Source organism: Xyrauchen texanus, chromosome 26 (genome assembly GCF_025860055.1).
Source record: "Xyrauchen texanus isolate HMW12.3.18 chromosome 26, RBS_HiC_50CHRs, whole genome shotgun sequence".
NCBI lineage: Eukaryota > Metazoa > Chordata > Actinopteri > Cypriniformes > Catostomidae > Xyrauchen > Xyrauchen texanus.
In genome coordinates this window covers 3,049,773-3,069,112 of record NC_068301.1, presented here as the reverse complement: position 1 = coordinate 3,069,112, position 19,340 = coordinate 3,049,773, and the positions used below count along the sequence as shown (strand labels likewise).

Below are 19,340 nucleotides of genomic sequence, written 5' to 3'. Positions count from 1 at the left end.
GGAAGAAAGGATGAAATAAAGAAAGAAAGAACGAAGGATGGAAGAAAGAAAGAAAGAAAGGAGGAAGAAAGATGGAAGGATAGAAAGAAAGAAAAGGAGGAAGAAAGGATGGAAGAAAGAGGAAGGATGAAAGAAATAAAGAAAGAAAGGAGGAAGAAAGAAAGGACGGAAGAAAGAGAGGAATAAATATGTAAGGATATAAAGAAAGAAAGAAAGAAAGGAAGCAAGAAAGAGAGGAAGAAAGATGGAAGGATAGAAAGAATGAAAGAAAGGAAGAAAGAAAGAAGGAAGAAAGAAGGATGGAAGAAAGAGGAAGGATGAAATAAAGAAAGGACAGAAGAAAGAAAGAGAGGAATAAATATGTAAGGATAGAAAGGAAGAAAGAAAGGAAAGAAAGAAAGGAGGATTGAAAGAAAATAAAGAGAGACTTTATAAAACGACACACTCAACAGATGAAAAGTTCATTCATTAAAATATAAACGTCACATTATATGTATCGAAGTGTAATGCTAACGCTAACGCTAGTGATAGAGTATAATCCTATATAACCTTGTTATTAAAGTTCTATAAACGTGTTATAGAGAGTGTAATAGAGAGCCGCTCTGAGATTGTGTGTGATTCATGTCTGACGCAACAGCAGGTGTTCTGCACCACTTCTCACAAACATGAATCACTCAAAACAACACAGATCACAGATACTGACGTACATAAAACTAATCCAGTAAATTACACTCAGCTGGGACACCAGTTTAATATGATGTCTCACCTTCTGGAGTCAGGATGATAAAAATCCTGGTTCATTCATCACAGTGGAAGTGAAAGGTCAAGTCGAGCGCATTACATAATGCTTTACAGTATATATGTGCTTATATCCAGTGTATATATATGTGCTTATATACAGTATATATATGTGCTTATATACAATACATATGTGCTTATATACAGTACATATATATATATATGTGCTTATATACAGTGTATATATATATGTGCTTATATACAGTATATATATGTGCTTATATACAGTATATATATGTGCTTATATACAGTATATATATGTGTGCTTATATACAGTACATATGTGCTTATATACAGTATATATATGTGCTTATATACAGTACATATATGTGCTTATATACAGTACATGTGCTTATATACAGTATATATATGTGCTTATATACAGTACATATGTGCTTATATACAGTATATATATATGTGCTTATATACAGTGTATATATATATGTGCTTATATACAGTATATATATGTGCTTATATACAGTGTATATATGTGCTTATATACAGTGTATATATATGTGCTTATATACAGTATATATATGTGTTTATATACAGTGTATATATATGTGCTGTATATATATATGTGTGCTTATATACAGTATATATATATATATATATGTGCTTATATACAGTACATATGTGCTTATATACAGTACATATATGTGCTTATATACAGTACATATATGTGCTTATATACAGTACATGTGCTTATATACAGTGTATATATATATGTGCTTATATACAGTATATATATGTGCTTATATACAGTGTATATATGTGCTTATATACAGTGTATATATATGTGCTTATATACAGTATATATATGTGTTTATATACAGTGTATATATATGTGCTGTATATATATATGTGTGCTTATATACAGTATATATATATATATATATATGTGCTTATATACAGTATATATATGTGCTTATATACAGTATATATATATGTGCTTATATACAGTATATATATATATGTGCTTATATACAGTATATATATGTGCTTATATACAGTGTATATATATATGTGCTTATATACAGTATATATATGTGCTTATATACAGTGTATATATGTGCTTATATACAGTATATATATATATATGTGCTTATATACAGTATATATATATATGTGCTTACATACAGTGTATATATATATATATGTGCTTATATACAGTGTATATATGTGCTTATATACAGTGTATATATATGTGCTTATATACAGTATATATATGTGTTTATATACAGTGTATATATATGTGCTTATATACAGTGTGTATATATATGTGCTTATATACAGTATATATATATATATGTGCTTATATACAGTACATATGTGCTTATATACAGTACATATATGTGCTTATATACAGTACATGCGCTTATATACAGTATATATATGCGCTTATATACAGTACATATGTGCTTATATACAGTATATATATATGTGCTTATATACAGTATATATATATGTGCTTATATACAGTATATATATATGTGCTTATATACAGTATATATGTGTGCTTATATTCAGTATATATGTGCTTATATACAGTATATATGTACACACTGTATAAAGCACTAATAATAAGAATAGTATGCTCGTCTGAACACAACCGAACTGCAGCAGCGGATGAGACAACCCGAATCATGTCAAAGGAACGGACATGCACCACACACTCGATGACCTACTTTAAACCACACACACTCTCTCACACACACACACACACACACACACACACACACACACACACACTCACACACACTCACACACACTTACACTCTCTCACACACACACACACTGACACACACACACACACATACACACTTACACTCTCTCTTACACTCTCTCTCACACACACACACACACACACACACTTACACTCTCTCACACACACACACACTCACTCACAGACACACACACACACTCACACAGACACACACACTCACAGACACACACACACACTCACACTCACAAAGACACACACTCACAGACACACACACACACTCACACACACACTCACACACTCCCACACACACTCCCACACACACATACACACACTCACACATACACACTTACACTCTTTCACACACTCCCACACACACACTCACACACACACACACTCACATACACACTTACACACTTACACTCTTTCACACACACACATACACATACACACTTACACTCTCTCACACACACACACACTTACACTCTCTCACACACACACACACACACACTGATACACACACACACACACACACACACACACTCACACACACACTCACACTCACACAGACACACACACTCACAGACACAGACACAGACACACACACTCACACACACACACACACACACACACACACACACACTCACACTCACACAGACACACACACTCACACACACTCACACACACTCACACACACTCACACTCACACACACACTCCCACTCACACACACACACACACCCACTCACACACACACACACACACACACACACACACACACACACACACACACACACACACACACACTCACACGTGATCTGATGAATCGGTCTTGTGTTCTTGCGTTCAAGCATCAGTGCATCTCAGACACAAAGCCGTCAGCGCACCAGCGGCGGGATGTGAATGCATGCAGTAATGCAGCATGCGTGTGTGTATGTAGTGCAGCTGCAGATGGGCCGTACGGGCACCCGCACCCACCTGCTGATAAAAATAGTTCAGTGTTGGTTTGTCTTCAGTAAACTGATGCAGGAAGCCCTTTGGCAGGTAACGGATCCTTAACTCATACCTGCCAGAGAGAAAGCGACAATAACATTAATGATCATATCCCAAACAACACTAAAAACACACATCTGTGCTCCTAAAACACATCTGTTTTGGATTCACCATAAGCCACTTTAGAGCGGAGGAGGGTGGGGCCAGGCTGGAACAACGAACGGCTGTTCCTCAATCAGCCTGATGGGGGTGCACGAGGGATAAAGTTCCGGGACGACAGTTCGAGAGAGAGAATTACAGGCAGCTGCTCTGTGTGTTTATATTTGTGTGTTTTGGTTCAGTTTATCATTAAACTAGTATTTCTATTGTCAAGCCGGTTCTCGCCTCCTCGTTTATCTTATACCCCCTTACAGCCACGCATAATTTAAATGAATAAAAATGATTGAATTCTGTTCACAAGAGTCTAGACTGTCATTTAAGGGTTAAACATCTACCGCATCGAGTCACGTGACACAACAGCATGCTGTCGATTTCTGTGAAGCGTTCCTACGGATGCAGCGCCAGCAAAAGTGCCTCTGGTAAGAAACCTCTTCAAGTTGTTCCATTGAAACCTGTTTGGATGTAAAGAGGAGAGTCTCTAGTTTCGTTTGATATGCCGCTTTAAATAATCCGTTCATGTTTCGTGCATCAGCGCCCTGATAAACACGATGTCCACATTTGTGTACACTGGCACTGAATTTCCTCAAAAGTAGAAAAACGTGTTATTTTGAATAACTTTCAACATGAACACATCTGTGGGTCATTTCGCTTCATTTTAATATACATTTGTTATGTTTAATTTTCTTATCACTGTACAGTATGGTGGAGGTTAAGTAGTGCACTAAATAGGGAGTAAGGGAGCATCCTATAGCTCTCCTATAACTGTTCTGAGACCAGTGCAGACAGACAGCACACTGGAGGTTAAGTAGTGCACTAAATAGGGAGTAAGGGAGCATCCTATAGCTCTCCTATAACTGTTCTGAGACCAGTGCAGACAGACAGCACACTGGAGGTTAAGTAGTGCACTAAATAGGGAGTAAGGGAGCATCCTATAGCTCTCCTATAACTGTTCTGAGACCAGTGCAGACAGACAGCACACTGGAGGTTAAGTCATGCACTAAATAGGGAGCAAGGGAGCATCCTATAGCTCTCCTATAACTGTTCTGAGACCAGTGCAGACAGACAGCACACTGGAGGTTAAGTAGTGCACTAAATAGGGAGCAAGGGAGCATCCTATAGCTCTCTATAACTGTTCTGAGACCAGTGCAGACAGACAGCACACTGGAGGTTAAGTCATGCACTAAATAGGGAGCAAGGGAGCATCCTATAGCTCTCCTATAACTGTTCTGAGACCAGTGCAGACAGACAGCACACTGGAGGTTAAGTAGTGCACTAAATAGGGAGCTATAGGATGCTCCCTTGCTCTCAAGTGCGTTCACTTCTAAAATCTGATCAAAAGTTCAGTTTCAGGCTGCAGATGATGTTTGGATCACTCAACATGTTTGACACACATGGGACGATGATCATCAGTACATAGATTCACAATGGTTGGCTGTGATTGGACGATGCTTATAATTAGAATTAATTATTCAGCTTTACAGAAATCAGCTGTAATGTCTCAAAAACATGCTTAATCAACACTCCTGGACACATAATAAATCATTTGATTATAGCTTGGTATTATTTAAAAATTCCCAACTTAGGGAATATGTCCACATATGAGGACATACATTTTTAGGAAAACTATTTTTGTATTTTTTGCATGTTTATTAGGTGCTACTAGTTACAAATCAAAAAGGAAAATGGAAAATGCACACAGCGGTCACGCTCGAGTCTCAGGTTTATTTTTTGTTTGCTCTTTGATTTATTTATATATTTTTATATAATAAAACCCAATAAAATGGGGAACACGACACACTGAAGTGTTAAAGATGCATCTGAATGACTAAAGTGATATGCATGCAGACGAATACTGAAATGAGTCATCGTAAATTCTTCATGATGTCATCACATAAAATAATGATTATTCTTTCCGTGCGTCTACACTCTGATCTCTGTTACAGTCGTTTACAGGACTGTCTCATCTGAAGGGTCTGCTGGAGCACTCGAGAGGAAACGATCCTTGATAGTTTTTCATGACTTCCTGGAACTGATTCAGGAAATGATCAAATCTTAGTTTCTGAGAAATGGAGAAAACAGGGACTGAATCCAAATTTACAACTTCAACTACACTCTGAAAGTGCTTTAGTTGCAGTTCTCCCCAACTTTGCCCAATTCCCAAAGTCCTCGTGGTGACGTACATAATGGTCCTCAATCACTCCTCCATCCTCTCAGGCAGACGGCAGCCGCTCCTCCCCGCGCGGTCCAGAGTCAGACCCAGGACCCCCGTCGGACAGAATGCCCCTCCGCGTTCCCAGCATCTCGTGGGGAGACTTCTCCGCCCCTGGCAGCGGCTCTACAGCTCCAGGCGGTCGGGGAGTCTCTTCCCTACTCACCTCGCGGACGGCGGTCTTCTTTCGACCCCTCCTCGTTTCTGGGGGATGGCAGGGCTCTCCTCCAGCCCAGGCAGCGGCTCCATCACTCCAGGCGGTCGGGGAGTCCAGTCCCCACTCGCCCGCGGACATTCACTGCATCTGGGCGGTTCGGCTACTCCATACCCCGGCGGATGGCAGCGGTGCTCCCCCGGGTGGACGGCAGTGTCGAGGACTCCGCGACCGGCATCCCTCCTCCTTCCCGACTTACAGTGCACTTATTACAGGGACAATCCCCCCGGAGCAACCTGGAGTTAAGTGCCTTACTCAAGGACACAATGGTGGTGGCTGTGGGGATAAAACCAGCAACCTTCTGATTACCAGTTGTGTGCTTTAGCCGACTACGCCGCCACCAACACTCTATGCCAACACAACTGTGTTGTGAAGTGTGTGCCAGTGTAATGGCTCCGGGCGGGCAAATCGGCAAGGTTACGCCCTTCCAACAAGTGTTAAGAAAAAATTCCTTTTTCCCAACTAAAGACAAAGAACCCTCCTTACCTCCTCTCTGAAACAAACGGCCTTATCTGATTACAGAACAAACTCTGGGATTTCCAAACGCACAGTCCGGGAATGGAGAAGCTTTCAGGAACGGTGACAGATGAGGACGGTCCGGCCACCAAGTTCAAAGGCAGGCACGATTGTTAGTAAAATGACAAAATGAGAGGAATTAAGATTGTTGGGAAGGAAAGCAGGATGGAATTTGGCCGGAATTTTCCAGCTCTGAGCACGGAGAACACGGACACTGACGGAGGAAATTAGTGTTAGAAAAAATGTGACATAATCAGAATTCACACACAAAATATCCGCACACCAACAGATGGTTCACAGACCGTTTAATACATGTTGCACACAATCTGAGTAAGTCTTTATGTCATTTCTGTGAGTCAGTGTGCACAGGGTCTGAATTAGCACATCAGGAAATAAAGTTCCCAGGCTTATAAGTGAACCCCTCTATGCTAGTCTACCATGACTAGCCAGGTCAATTATAACGGCGTTAATTAAATGCTTTGCTGGTTTGTAATTATGGCTAACAAATTAACTAATATCAACTAATATTGATACAGATTTCCCTATTTGATTCGGTTCACAAGCTCTCGATTCAAATGGGTGCTTATAATGTATTACCCAGGTTTGGTGGTTTGATTCCCGGCCCACATGACTCCACATGCCGAAGTGTCCTTGGGCAAGACACTGAACCCCAAGTTGCTCCCAATGGCAGGCTAGCACCTTGCATGCAGCTCTGCCGCCATTGATGTGTGTGAATGCGTGTATGAATGTGTGAATGAGACACAGTGTAAAGCGCTTTGGTAACCGCTAACGTTAAAAAAAGGCGCTATATAAAAGTGCAGACCATTTACCATTTCGCTCGAGTTGTATTCGCTAGTTCCATCCAGGTCTCCTAAGCAACCAACTTGGCCCGGTTGCTAGGGAGAGTAGAGTCACATGGGGTAACCTACTCGCCACTCTGATGTGGTGAGTTGAGCGTAGATGGCGCGGTGGATGGCGTGAAGCCTGCACATGCGCTATGTCACCATGACAACAAGCTCAACAAGCCACACAATAAGATGCACGGATTGACGGTCTCAAGAGGCTGGTGTAGTAACTAGGTACAGCATAAACATATTCAATTTCATTCAGTATCAATTCAATGTATTTAATCAATAAATAGGATATATATATTGCACATATTATATTTATTTACATGTTTATTGTTTAATTGCATAATTAGTACAATTTACAGGTATTTACATCGATTTGTTGAGCACGTGCTAAAAAACGGTACTGTCCCTTTAAGGAGACCCGGCAGTTCTGTAAACAGTTCAGAACATTCTAGCCTTTTCATTTATATGCCAATGGTTAATGGTGAGATAAAAACAATAACTGCAACGCTGCGATTTTAAATCACTGACGCTCTTTTCATTGGGTTCTCCGTTCTGTGATCGACCGAACTAATCATGTTTGAGAGCGTGAATGAAAGCTACAGCTGCTTCATAGGGCACAGGGACCTGATGAGTTCGCCGTTGCATTGTGGGCAGAGACGAGAGGACATAAAAAATGCCATCTGTGAGGACATAACTCACTTTTTAAAGACCGACATGGACTCACAAACCCAGAGACACGCACGCACTTTGTGTAAAAGAACAAAAGCAGGCCACGCACACAGATTTAGAGGTGTACATTCAAACACTCGTCCTGCCGCAGTGCCACAGTTGCCCAGAGCATCTCCATGGCAACGAGGGTTGGAGCTGCCAGCTGTCCGTTTTCAAAGAGGGTAGGTTCAATTTAGAATTTAACACGCACGCACGCACACACACACACTCTCCTTGCGTCCCACCGAGAGCGAGAACCACATTATAGCGACCACGAGGAGGTTACCCCATGTGACTCTATTCTCCCTAGCAACCGGGCCAATTTGGTTACTCCATGTGACTCTATCCTCCCTAGCAACCGGGCCAATTTGGTTACCCCATGTGACTCTATCCTCCCTAGCAACCGGGCCAATTTGGTTACCCCATGTGACTCTATCCTCCCTAGCAACCGGGCCAATTTGGTTACCCCATGTGACTCTATCCTCCCTAGCAACCGGGCCAATTTGGTTACCCCATGTGACTCTACCCTCCCTAGCAACCGGGCCAATTTGGATACCCCATGTGACTCTACCCTCCCTAGCAACCGGGCCAATTTGGTTACCCCATGTGACTCTACCCTCCCTAGCAACCGGGCCAATTTGGTTACCCAATGTGACTCTACCCTCCCTAGCAACCGGGCCAATTTGGTTACCCAATGTGACTCTACCCTCCCTGGCAACCGGCCAATTTGGTTACCCCAATGTGACTCTACCCTCCCTGGCAACCGGCCAATTTGGTTACCCCAATGTGACTCTACCCTCCCTAGCAACCGGACAATTTGGTTACCCCAATGTGACTCTACCCTCCCTAGCAACCGGCCAATTTGGTTACCCCAATGTGACTCTACCCTCCCTAGCAACCGGGCCAATTTGGTTACCCCATGTGACTCTATCCTCCCTAGCAACCGGGCCAATTTGGTTACCCCATGTGACTCTATCCTCCCTAGCAACCGGGCCAATTTGGTTACCCCATGTGACTCTATCCTCCCTAGCAACCGGGCCAATTTGGTTACCCCATGTGACTCTACCCTCCGTAGCAACCGGGCCAATTTGGTTACCCCATGTGACTCTACCCTCCCTAGCAACCGGGCCAATTTTGTTACCCCATGTGACTCTACCCTCCCTAGCAACCGGGCCAATTTGGTTACCCCATGTGACTCTACCCTCCCTAGCAACCGGGCCAATTTGGTTACCCAATGTGACTCTACCCTCCCTAGCAACCGGGCCAATTTGGTTACCCCATGTGACTCTACCCTCCCTAGCAACAAGGCCAATTTGGTTATCCCATGTGACTCTACCCTCCCTAGCAACCAGCCAATTTGGTTACCCCAATGTGACTCTACCCTACCTAGCAACCGGCCAATTTGGTTACCCCAATGTGACTCTACCCTTCCTAGCAACCGCCAATTTGGTTACCCCAATGTGACTCTACCCTCCCTGGCAACCGGCCAATTTGGTTACCCCAATGTGACTCTACCCTCCTGGCAACCGGCCAATTTGGTTACCCCAATGTGACTCTACCCTCCCTAGCAACCGGCCAATTTGGTTACCCCAATGTGACTCTACCCTCCCTAGCAACCGCCAATTTGGTTACCCCAATGTGACTCTACCCTCCCTAGCAACCGTGCCAATTTGGTTACCCCAATGTGACTCTACCCTCCCTAGCAACCGGGCAAATTTGGTTACCCCATGTGACTCTACCCTCCGTAGCAACCGGGCCAATTTGGTTACCCCATGTGACTCTACCCTCCCTAGCAACCGGGCCAATTTGGTTACCCCATGTGACTACCCTCCCTAGCAACCGGGCCAATTTGGTTACCCCATGTGACTCTACCCTCCCTAGCAACCGGCCAATTTGGTTACCCCAATGTGACTCTACCCTACCTAGCAACCGGGCCAATTTGGTTACCTCATGTGACTCTACCCTCCCTAGCAACCAGGACAATTTGGTTGCTTAGGAGACCTGACTGGAGTCACCCTGGATATAATACACACATATGACAATATCGCGACTCTGATGTTATTTTGATAAATTTTTGCAGCTCTGAAGGATCCTCAAATGAGTCTAATCACATGCTCTTAAGAAACATAGCGGCCAAATGAATTGCAATATTTGATATATCGCCCAGCCATCACAAATACATGCCTGTGAATGAATTACTTACCTCCACTCATCCTGTGGGCGGTCCTGTTCGTACTTCTCTCTCACGTGGGAAACGCCCATATCTGGGTGGAGCCAGTGGAGGTCAGCCCGACAACATGTGAGAGAGACGAAGACCGAAACATGCCACATGCTTCACTTTATGAATGTCCACGATCTTCTGTATGATACCCTGCAGGAAAAACACAAAGACATGCAGCTCAATATTTCAATTTATGGCCATAATATTCCCATAACACACTGCTAACTGCAGCATATAAAGTGATTTATAGATTCACAAGATCATGTGACCAGACCTTTAAAAGGCTGTAAAAATAATAATCTCAACATTGTATTTAATGTATATATCAATATTTATGTATTTGCTCTGTAATGGCTTTACAACATTTTAATTTAACAATTTAATAGTTGACAATTAAATAAAAAATACATAAAAAAAATAATAAAAATGTCTAAATAATCAAGGCATGTTTTGTACACCTGTTTTTCTCTAAATAAACACCAGAAAAAATGTATTTTATTTATACGGACCAATATAAGAATACTCAGTAATACGGCGCATTTTTTTGTAAATCCCTGAATATAACTTTTGTTCATTCATAAACGCGTCTAATATAGGGGTGGGCGATATAAGCAAAAGTTTATATCACAGTATACTTAAAATGATATTATTAGGCCTCCGGAGTCGTGAGTTCGAATCTCAGGGTGTGCTGAGTGACTCCAGCCGGGTCTCCTTAGCAACCAAATTAGCACGGTTGCTAGGGAGGGTAGAATCACATGGGATAACCTCCTCGTGATCGCTATAATGTGGTTCTCGCTCTCGGTGGAGCGTGTGGTGAGTTGTGCGTGGATGCCGCGGAGAATAGCGTGAAGCCTCCACATGCGCTACGTCTCCACGGTAACGGCAGATGTAGCGCGAGTGGAGGCTTCACGCCATCCACCGCGGCATCCACGCTCAACTCATCACGCGCCCCCACCGAGAGCGAGAACCACATTATAGCGACCACAAGGAGGTTACCCCACGTGACTCTACCCTCCCTAGCAACCAGGCTAATTTGGTTGCCAAGGAGACCCGGCTGGAGTCACTCAGCATTTCTGATCTCCGATACATCACGTATCCGACAAATCCAAAGCACAAGCCAAAACACACACGACATCACTGCTGAAATGAGGCGAGGTCATTATCTAACATGTTAAAAGTGGTGTGGCCGTCACGGCAGCTGGGCAGTTGCCATGGCAACGTCGTGGCCCTCATGGATTGGATTACAGACACGGGGCAGCACTGCCAAGGGCTCGGAGGACACGCACGAAAATGAGCTCACAACAGAGGCATTCTGGCAATGTTTCACTGACTCTCATCTCGGTTACACACTAAATGGATTACATCATCACGCTAGAGCCACAATATATGGATTACAGCAGCAGTTAAATGAATGATATAATCACTTAAAAGATATGTACTGTAATATAGGCTGTATCAATTAATTAACAAAGTAAATGTATTTATTTACGCATATAAATGTGACCCACTGTGACACCTCCCAAAAAAGATCTCTGTCAAATGAGAGAGGAAATGTAATTTATTTTGGCCCCCATTCAACTGTGTCAGGACAGGTGACAGTAATGCCTCCAGACAGCGTCTCGCACTTACTCTCCGCACACTTTAGTTATACAGTATTTACACTAAAGCTCTCTTTCCAGCCAGACAACAGCCGATCGTGCGTTTCTTCAAAGTCGAAAAACACACACTGACACTCCATTTGAAACACTGAATATTTAAGATAGCACGTTTACAATGGGTGTCCCGCAAGGCTCTGTCCTGGGACCACTCTAAAAGTTTAAAAGAGCTTTCCACATTTTTACAGACTCCTTCTCTAAGGTCATGACCTTAAAGGGATGGTACACCCAAAAATGAGGATTTGCTCACCCTAATGTTGTTCCTAACCCATATGACTATTTTTCTTCAGTGGGAACACAATAAAATTTTTTTTTTTTAAATCGAAGAATGTTGATGCTGCTCTTTTTTACTTATAGTTAAAGTGAATGGTGACTGAGGCGGTCAGTCCCTAACATACTGCTTAACATCTCTTTTTTAGCTATAGAGGTTAGGATGAGTAAATAATGACGGGGGGTCCTTTTTCTCCCCAATTTGGAAGCCCAATTCCCAATGCGCTCTAAGTCCTCGTGGTGACGTAGCGAATCTCAGTTGCCTCCGCGTCTGAGACCGTCAATCCGCGCATCTTATCACGTGGCTTCTTGAGCGTGTTACCATGGAGACCTAACGCATGTGGAGGCTCACGCTATTCTCCGCGGCTTCCGCGCTCAACTCACCACGCGCCGAGAACGAGAACCACATTCTAGCGACCACAAGGAGGTTACCCCATGTGACTCTACCCTCCCTAGCAACCGGGCCAATTTGGTTGCTTAGGAGACCCGGCTGGAGTCACTCAGCACACCCTGGATTCAAACTCATGACTCTAGGGGTGGTAGTCAGCGTCAATACTCGCTGAGATACCCAGATACCCAGTATATAATATAATCTTATTTATTACCATTATGTATAATTAACCGTTTTGGGCTGAAATGGTGCATTTCTAAAACAATCGTCCTGTTTTAAACGGCACACTTTATTACAGTTATGTTGTGATTGTATTGCACTTTAAAACAAAGACAGACTAACATAACAGCAACATCATTTTCTCTATTCATTCTTCGACTGAAACATGAACCGAGCACATCAGGATCTCGCCTGCCGCAACGGATCTCTCATTTTAATCTCAGCCGGTCCGTACAAAGCTCAGGAGAAATATAATTCCCTCTGCAGGAAATCTGAACATCCTTATAAAGCTTTCTGCGGTTGTTTGACAATCACATCTACAAATCAATTTAAAGTCAAGATTAATATGCTGTAAAAGTATGGATCAATGTTAGTTCACGCTAACTAATGTTGGTAACTATTATTAACAAATGAACCTTATTGTAAAGTTTTAATGCTCCTGTTAAGTAAACATAAACCAGCACTTTAAATTGAATGTTGACTTTATATAATCACATATTTAGATCTTCACATGCTTGCGTCCACACAGGGCGGGTCAGTTACAGAGGCCTGGAGGAGACACAGAGGTCAATGTGGAAATTTGAGAGGTCACCAGAGACCGTCCGATCAAGAGGAACAGTGTGTTTATCTTCCTGCGGATGTGTTCGCAATAATCCGTCAAACACAGACATCTGCGTCTCTAATGGAGTCTGATATCTGTATGCACTCCTTTAGCCACCGCGTTAGCATGCCAGCCTCTCATGCCAGAGACGCCGGTTCGAATCCCGCTCGGAGTGGCTGGTACGTGATGACTGTGCGGTATGAGTAAACCTCACTCCCCTGGCAACAAGAGGCGCCACTATCAACTAACGCTAGAGGCTGTAGCCTTTAGCCACCTCGTTAGCATGCCAGCCTCTCATGCCAGAGACGCCGGTTCGAATCCCGCTCGGAGTGGCTGGTACGTGATGACTAAGCGGTATGTGTAAACCTCACTCCCCTGGCCACAAGAGGCGCCACTAGCAACTAACGCTAGAGGCTGTAGCCTTTAGCCACCTCGTTAGCATGCCAGCCTCTCATGCCTGAGACGTACGCCGGTTCGAATCCTGCTCGGAGTGGCTGGTACTTGATGGCTGTGCAGTATGTGTAAACCTCACTCCCCTGGCCACAAGAGGCACTCTAGCGACTGACGCTAGAGGCTGTAGCCTTTAGCCACCTCGTTACCATGCCAGCCTCTCATGCCAGAGACGCCGGTTCGAATCCCGCTCGGAGTGGCTGGTACGTGATGGCTGTGCGGTATGTGTAAACTTCACTCCTCTGGCCACAAGAGGCGCCACTAGCAACTAATGCTAGAGGCTGTAGCCTTTAGCCACCTCGTTACCATGCCAGCCTCTCATGCCAGAGATGCCGGTTCGAATCTCGCTCTGAGCGGGTCGAGCAGAACCGGTTACACAGGGAGGATAAATTTAAACTTTCAGTGAAAGCAGAGCTTCAAAAGGGCTTTTAAATTTTCTTTAAACCTCAGAATTAGCATTTAGTGTTTTGTAGAAACTAAATAAATGTAGTATAAAAGCTACAGGCTAATAACTGATCTACAAAAGATCAGCTTGGACTTCTTACCAACCATATATCTGTATTTTTAAGCTTCGTCTTTTCTTACCCTAACATCAGTTGCGTCTCCGTGGCGGATGTTGCTGGACCAGGTGCTGTGCTCGCTGTTGTTTTCGAAATGATGGAAGACCTTCAGGACCCGGTCAGGGGCTCCGGGGGCCCGCTCCGTCCCGTGCTGAGGCGAAGTCTTGGCGCTCCCCAGGGTGTGGTTTGGGTTGGGGTCCAGGTATGCTGTTGCCATGCCTTTTCTGTGCGCTAGGTGTCTGTCATATTCTGTTCAGAAACAAGAGAAATGGCAAAACGGGTTACGGTGGAATCGAGTCAAAAAACAGTTTTGCACTTCACTCAAATACAATTATGATAATTTTTAAATCCTGTAACTCGCAAACCTTGTAAATTTATGCCTGCACATTTTCAATCTTAAAATTATAAAATTATAAATCACAGAAGCAGAATATTGCGCAACCAAAATACCAATAATAACCAACTGGAATCATTGAATATAGAGTTCACTTAGAAGTCCACAGCACACGCAGCCGATTCGTTTATTAAATTAAATGGTTAAAGTTTAATAATCACGTTAGGACCAAAACGCGATTCTGTCTTTACAGCACATCCCCAAATTTAAGAGTTCTTTAAATGAAAATTAAGACTTTTGCTATAATATTTAAGACATTTTAAGACCTTTTCAGGACCTGCGGGAACCCTGAAGAAAGTCACAAATGAATATTTTGACATAAGTTTCGTTTTTGGGTATTTCGTTTCGTATTCCTGGGTCATTGACCAAGTTGTCCAAAATGATGAAAAAGAGAAATCTTTTAAAATAAAGCTGGAAATATATTTTAAACACATGCATCAAGCCTTTTCTTAAAATAGGTAAACAAACAAAAAACTTGTCAAGTGGTGAAACCATCAAGTAAAAGTGATTTTCATGCGATAACTTTTTAAAAATGTTTTAACCCTCTAAATTGCATTCGGGTCATTTTTGACCTGGGAGAGGTATATAAACATTTTTAAATACCACGCCATTTTTAGTACAGGAAATACATTTTTTTAGTTCGTAGTTCTAGCGGGACAACTAGCATCTGTACATCATCGCACCATTAGAGGGGTAATTCCCAGCCAATCACATGTAAGCCGTTGCTTTATAAGACACATTGCTGTTTCGGTGCGCTAACACGCAACCTTCTCCACCCCAGCACCACCTGTTGAGTCCCGTCCCGGACGGGGGTAGGCTCCTCGCCCCTGCCTCCTATCTCCGGCAGGATATGACGGTTTCGAGTACAACTCTCTCGGACCGCCAGACGTGGCCTACGCCAAAGACAAACGTTACATTTTTGTTTTATATCCATCAAATAAATATCATCTAAAACTTTACTCGAGTCTTCCTGATAAAACCAAATTTAGTGACTTTGTCAAGACTTTCAAAATACACATAATACATTGTTTTCAGATTTTTTAAATAAAATAGTTTAAGAGATATAACCATTTTCAAAATGCGTTAGGTGGGTCAATTTTGAGAATACGTTGGTTTCATAACTTTTGGCAACCAAGTTCTATTAAGCACTTTTTAGTAATAGGAAATTCATTAAAATTACTAGTAATTCTCGCAATAGATGTTAATATATATTAAACCGTATGTTATATTTAGATCAAATTTCAAAGATATGCTGATAAAAAATATGCCTTCACATGTATCACATCAGTTTTGCTGTAGTTAATGTATATTTTGAAATGTCAAAGAATTTCTACATTTTATTATTTAAAAAATTATTATTATTATAATAAATAAATGTTATATTTGTCAGTTAACATGCCAAAATGTTTGTATCTTTTTACATGTATGAACTTATTATATAGTTACAAATTAGATGAAGTCTGTCGGTTTATTAATGATTTATAAGCTTGAATTGCACCGGGTCAAAATTGACCGGCAAACGTAAAAGGTGTGCGTAGATTCGAACGCAATAGGACGGTTAATGCTACAAACAACGAAACGGCTACAGAAAAGAACAAATGTATTATTAATATATATATATATATATATATATATATAAAATAAATGATGATATTTACGTTATCAAGAAAGTGACTTTTACATATTTTTTTTCGGAAAAATGTAGAAATGTCTATGAAATCACGTTCATCATAGTAAGTGTATTAAAAGTACACTTTTAATCCGAACGGCAGATCACAGCACCATCACAAGCATTCCAGCATTCCCAGACGTCTGCTTATCTGTTCATCGCACCGCAACACTGATTACACAGGTTCTACAAATACGAAACCCACCCACGGCCCGACAAACATCAGTCATGTGGGAACACATACACACACATGACTGATGTCCCTACAGAAAACCCTACTAAGTTGACTTTACTCAACATGTGTAGTTAAGTTCACTTAAAGTTGCACGCAGTAATTTTTTTCCTCATTGAAAAACTCCCAAAGACAAGATTATAATTGATTATAGGTCAATTATTAAATACATTTAGTTCTCCACAGAAATGCAGGGCTGTCAAATTATAAGTCGAAATTGGAAAAATGCACATCTGAATGCTACAACTGTACCAAGCACTGACGATGACTTCAGACCACATTCTCATGCTAACATACACACACAGACACGCACGCACACACGCACATACACTCACACACACACACACACGCGCACACACGCGCGCACATACACACGCACGCACACACGCGCGCGCGCACACACACGCGCGCACACACACGCGCGAGTGTGTGTGAGTGCGCGCGACTGTGTGTGCGCGCGTGTGTGCGTGTATATGTGCGTGTGTGTGTGTGTGTGTGTGAGTGAGTGTGTCTGTGTGAGTGTCTGTGTGTGTGTATGTATATTTGTTTGTGTGTGTATGAGTGTGTGTGTGTGTGTGTGTATGAGTGTGTGTGTGTGTTTGTGTGAGCGTGTATTTATCACTTTGTGGGGACCAAATGTCCCCATAAGGATAGTAAAACCCGAAATTTTTGACCTTGTGGGGACATTTTGTCGGTCCCCATGAGGAAAACAGCTTATAAATCATACTAAATTATGTTTTTTGAAAAGGTAAAAATGCAGAAAGTTTTCTGTGAGGGTTAGGTTTAGGGTTAGGGTTAGGTTTAGGGGATAGAATATAAAGTTTGTACAGTATAAAAACCATTATGTCTATGGAAAGTCCCCATAAAACATGGAAACACAACATGTGTGTGTGTGTGTGTGTGAGTGTAGGTGTGTGTGTGTGTGAGTGTGTAGGTGTGTGTGTGAGTGTGTATGTTTGTGTATGGGTGTGTGTGAGTGTGTGTATGCCTGTGTGTGTGGGTGTATGCGTGTGTGTATATATTGGTTTGTGTGTGTCTGTGTGTGTGAGCGTGTGTATATAAATATATATATATGTATGTATGTGTGTGTTTGTTTGTATTTCTCTTACACACACACACACACACAAAGAACATCAAAGCTTTGGTGAATCACCCATCACACACACACATTCACGTATGACACACAGATCTGAACAACTCCAGCACACAAAACACACACAGCTGTGCGACACTGATATCATACAAACACAACTCCGACTGTCTGCCCCATAAATCATCAACAGATGACAAACGAGCACACACACACACAAAGACATTTGGAGAGTAATGACTCAGCAGACGCTTTTATCCAGAGCAACAGTACAGTTGCACAGAGTAGTCGACTGGAGCCTATGCGGACGGGATTGGTTTATTTGGGGATGTGGGGTTATGTAGTAATTACCACAGCTCAGTCATTTTAATAGTGTGAATTGGTCATGCCAGTAATATTTACGGACCTTTATGGACTGTGCGCTCCAGCTCTATTAAAAATGACAGCGTGTTTTACGTACTATAAAACAGCCTGTAAACCCCCGATAATATGAATCCCCGGTGAACTGACATGTTAGTAAAAGCCTGTAAATCTGCATTTCCAACCCTTGAGCCCTTTAAACATCCCTGTATCATAAGAGATAAACCTCCGAGTATTATGTGTGAGTCAAGAGTAATATAAGATTACAGGCTTGTTAATGTGACCAGTTCTGTTGTATTTAGCCGGATATTAAAATCAATTTCTCCTAATAAGCACAGATACATTATATGCTCATGTTTAACATATCCTGAATAATTAAGCAGCACAGTATACATTTTCGAATAGGTCAGTTAAATTTTTTTTATACAAAATAAAATGTTATTTTTTATATTATATTATATTACAATTTTATTATATTATTTTATATTAAATGATATTATTTTATATTATATTACTATATTATTTTATATTAAATTATATTATTTTATATTATATTATTTTATATTAAATTATATTATTTTATTTTATATTATTTTATATTAAATTATATTATTTTATTTTATATTATTTTATATTAAATTATATTATTTTATTTTATATTAAATTATATCATATTATATTAATATATTATTTGATATTAAGTTATATTATATTATTTTATATTGTATTTTTATATTTTATATTAAATTATATAATTTTATATTGTATTAAATTAAATTAAATTTATATATATTATATTATTATTATATTATTATTAGGGCCGTCTATTTAAAGCGTTAATTCAGTGCGATTCATTTGACTAAAAATAACACGTAAAAATATTATCGTAATTAAAGTACATTTTTAATAAAATTAATATCGCACTGAATTAACGCGTTAAATAGACAGCCCTATATATATATATATATATATATATATATATATATATAAATAATTTTTAATATTTAAAAGATAACTATGTATCATCATTATATACTGAATTATTGTTATATGAGG

At 41.1% G+C, this 19,340-nt stretch overlaps 1 pseudogene; it reads right to left on the bottom strand.

The window, feature by feature from the left end:
• LOC127620106 (focal adhesion kinase 1-like) overlaps positions 1–19,340 on the bottom strand; it is an 88,566-nt pseudogene that overhangs the window by 47,969 nt on the left and 21,257 nt on the right.